The following is a 4477-nucleotide window of genomic DNA, read 5'->3' on the forward strand; positions in this document are numbered from 1 at the left end:
TTACAGAGACTGTTATTTAAAGTTTTTGTATATAATTGAATAATATAATAATTAAAAAATTCATTTTATTACATTATTTATTTTAATTATTAGTGAATTTTTTACTATTATCAATTTAAAATATAATAATATTTAAAAAATATGTATTTAATAATTATTAAAGATATATAAAAATAATAGTTAAAATTATAAATTATATTTATTTTGAGACAAAATTTTTATCGTAAGTATCGCTGAGCTTAACGTTTGGATTTGCACCCCACGTTTTGAAGTGTATAAAACCAATTTTATTCATCAGTCTACCCGTAGATTGACCCAACCCATTCGTTTGCACACATTTTCTTGCGGAACATTCGGTTTTTGGGCGGGTCGTGGATTTAGTCCACCATTATCAGAGATGCCAGCGGCTAAACCTAGTCTTTGCGTTTGTTTAGTGAACAGAGAAACGCTATAAAACACAAACCTCTTCCTGTATCACTTATCTACAACATTGCATACAAAACGCCGACAATTAAAAGCAGAGATAGCCGTCGTCACTTGATGTTTCAAAATGTCATTTGTTGTAGAGTTCACTTTCAGCTTCCTTTCAATTTCGAAACCCACATCCTCAAGGTTATTCTCTCACTCTCTTCACCCATTTTCATTTTCTCAAAACTCCAATATTGATGATGTTGTTTTTTCATTTATTCACATGCTCCATATGCATCCTTCCCCATCCATCATCGAATTTAACAAGATATTAGCTCCTATTGTCAAATCCAAGAACCATAATCCCATTCTTATATCCCTCATTCAATATATGGAATTGAGCGGAATTAAGCAAAACTTTGTTGAATTTAACATCTTGATTAAGTTTTACTCTCACCTGAGTCAAATGAAATTTGCCTTGTTTATATTTGGCAACACTCTCAAGATGGGTTATCAACCTGATATCTTTATTTTGAATACCCGTATGAAAGGTTTATGCGATAATGGTGTGAAATTATTCTTATAAAAGGTCTATGTCTTAACGGTGAGTTACTTTGATTTTCAAAGTTATAATATTGTGATTAATGGATTATGTAAGATGAAAATGTTGCATGAAGCACCTAATCTTTTTGAATAAATATATCATTGATGGTTTGTGCAAATTCATAGCTATGAATACATATATCATTGATAGTTTGTGCAAATTCATCGCTATGAATAGATATATCATTGATGGTTTGTGCAAATTAATTCATTTGATTATATATATCATTGATGGTTTGTGCAAATTAATTCATTTGATTATATATATCATTGATGGTTTGTGCAAATTAATTCATTTGATTACATATATCATTGATGGTTTGTGCAAATTAATCACTTTCAACAAATATATCATCGATGGTTTGTGCAAATTTGGGAGACTATGGGTTATCTGCAATGAAAAGTGCAAAAAGAGCTTATAACGTGCAAAAGAGGTTATAATGTGCAAAAGGAGTTTATGAGTTTACAAGATGTGCAAAAAGAAAAATATATCATTGATGGTTTGTGCAAAATTGGGAGACTACGAGTTATCTGCAATGAAAGCTTATGTGGAAAGCAAAATATGTGTGGAAAACAAAGCTTGAGAATGTAGTAGAGATTTTCTATTAAAGACTAGAATGTAAATGTTAGAACATAGATGGATGGACTCGAGATTCACGCTCTCTTTGAGAATATTAAGAATGATAAGACAAATCAAGGCTTTGTAAAACATTTATTTATGCTCCCTAGGCGTCTATTGTAAGAGACAAATCAAGGCTTTGTAAAACATTTATTTATGCTCCCTAGGCGTCTATTGTAAGAGTAAATGCAGAATATGCTTTTTATATTATGATATGCTTTTATGAGTTATTAAGTGGAAAAGTTTATTTCTCTCTATTAGTTGTTATCAATGTTCTTGCTATTAGCTAAAATATATTCAGTTTGTGTCTCAACTAATTCTTGGTAAATTGTTTAAAAAAAATAAAAATATTAGGTGAGGGGTTAGAGGATTTAACTGATGCTTCTTATGATTTGGCTATGCAACAATTTTCTGCTTGGCATTCTGGTTTTGGCATGACCTTCCTTTAGTTTCAATAAAATCGTCATTTGTGGTTTTCTTAATGTATATCATATCAATTAGATGTTAGTTGGGGTGTGGGATGTTAGTAGCCTTTGTATTAATTCACATGCTCCATATAATATCATGATCGGTGGACTTTGTAAAGAGTTTGTTTGATGAAACATCGACTTGTTGTTAGAAATAGAAGAAAAAGTTTGCAACCTCAACCCCGCAACTTATGAAATAATTTTACGCTCTCTTTGAAAAAGTTGAGAATGACAAGACGCATAAAGTTCTTCTTGAATTTTTCACTATAGGTCTACTAAAAAAGTAATAGTATGTGAGATGCTTTCTACTTTCGTATATTATTATTCAACACCATCCTTCTATGTGGGTAATTATTGTTGGAAGCTCTACTCTATACCTTTGCTATGCTTGAGACTCATGCATGCACTTTTTTTGCCTCGTTTATTTCGTGCTATGTTGTGCTTGCTATTATGTGTTATCAATTTCTATTGTGTCCATGTAGTTGTGGGGATTCGAAATTTGGTAGCTGGATGGAAACTCTAGGAAACAATATTAAGAAATAGATCAATTGCAAGTTGTTACAGATATGTATTTATAAAAAGGTTAAAATGTCGTTTCTCTAGAAGTTTGTTTTCTTATTAGCAATCAAAGCACACTGAAGAGCTTTCAGGATGTCTTAAGTTGATTAGCTAAGTAAATGTCTTAAGTTGATTAGCTAAGTAAATTTATGTCAAAAGATGATCTTATTTAAAATACATAAAGTTCCTCTTTCGTTGTTCTGTATATGGTTTTCTTTTTATGAATAATTTTTTCATTGTTTTTTTACAAGTTTTGCTTTTTGAGTTATTTTATTAATTGCTTTGTGACAGAATGTCCAGCTCTGGGGCTATGCTCTCGATGGTTACAAAACATGCCACCGCTCCCTTCTTCTTCTACCTCTCTAAGTATGTTGTGTATAGAATAATGTTTGTAAATGTACTTTTAAGTTTTCTCTAAGGTAATATATGTTTGGATATTTTTTTTATAAATGTTATTTTATAAAATAAAATTTGTTTGAATTATATAATTAAATATATTTTTAAATATGTATCTATAAAAATGTATATATTTTATTATAATATAATGTGAAATTTTGTTGTTAGTGTATTTTGTAGTTACCGTCAACATGGGAAGGAGGTTATTTTATACTTCTAATTGTGAAATGGACAATTTAAGAAGTATTCATTACATTACTTTTGACCAAATATAGATTTAAAGTAAAATTAAGTTTGTTGAATAAATTTTCAAGAGAATTCAAACATAATGTCAACCCACTCTTCTATTACAAAATTACATTTAGAGTTGTAAATAGAAAATAAAACATGTTATACTCAAAGAACACAAACCAAAGGGTGGTGGTTACAATCATGATATTAATGACGATGGGAAACAAAAACATGCTTGTCATGTTTGTGACAAAGTCTTCCAATCAAACAAGCCTTTGTATGTACTAGAGACCCATGAGATCGTACTCTATTAGGGATCAGAAGGGGCACGCCATGTCCTTGAAACAGAGCAATTATGATAATGATGATCAAGATATAACAGCTATTGACTTATCGAAATACTTGCCATTAAGATTGTATTAAACCAAGAAATGCATCAGAACTTATTACTGTCACTCAAAGACTCTGGAATATGTCTAGGATTATGGTGGTGACCGTAAAAGGGCCAAACTTTTGACCCATTATTTATGATAATGAAGATAATGAAGAAGAGAAGAACAAGAGGGAATCAATTGGGCTCAAGAGGAGTTCTCGATTTTCATTTGAATCAGCTACCAAGATGAAACAAACTTTTCTTTTGTTTATTTATTTATTAGGTTAATATGCTTTAGATATTTTATATTTATATAAGGGGTTTTTATATTTTATTAGGTGTTTGTTTAAGTGGTTTTTTTTTTTTTTTTTATTTAGTTCTTTTTGGTTTAGCTTCCATGTTAATTAACTACTGAAGCAATGCTGTTTTATTTTAGCTATTAAAATAATCTTTGTTGAACATTAATTTGTGTTGAAAGCTATCCTTTTTTATTGCAGATTTATTGTCAGGGAGAGTGACTCAGAAAAGGGGCAATAGGTCCTAAATTGTGTTTTCTTTAATTATTGTTAGATCAAATTGTTTATTTTTAAGCATCAAATTGCATTAACCTCCATAAAAATATGCTCAATTATCACTCATATTCCCTCTGGTTTGTAAATGAACAATTGTTTTTGAATAATTTGTAAATGAACAATAGTACCCCTTATTTGTGAAATAAATAACACATTCCACCCTTTCCACTATTGTCTTTTTCTAACGGGACGATTTAAATATCTTGCGTCTATCTTTATTTGTAAGCAACACTCAACAATACCAATGTCA

General features: G+C 30.0%; 1 long non-coding RNA gene across 1 annotated transcript; it reads left to right on the forward strand.

Annotated features, from left to right (window-relative positions):
• The first annotated feature begins 321 nt into the window (after positions 1 to 321).
• On the forward strand, positions 322 to 3987 carry LOC140919916 (uncharacterized). Its single transcript, XR_012162574.1, has 2 exons — positions 322 to 612; positions 2947 to 3987. It is a non-coding gene; the product is annotated as an uncharacterized lncRNA (long non-coding RNA).
• Positions 3988 to 4477: the final 490 nt, after the last annotated feature.

This window comes from Cicer arietinum, chromosome 4 (assembly GCF_000331145.2).
Source record: "Cicer arietinum cultivar CDC Frontier isolate Library 1 chromosome 4, Cicar.CDCFrontier_v2.0, whole genome shotgun sequence".
In the NCBI taxonomy this organism is placed as follows: Eukaryota; Viridiplantae; Streptophyta; class Magnoliopsida; order Fabales; family Fabaceae; genus Cicer; species Cicer arietinum.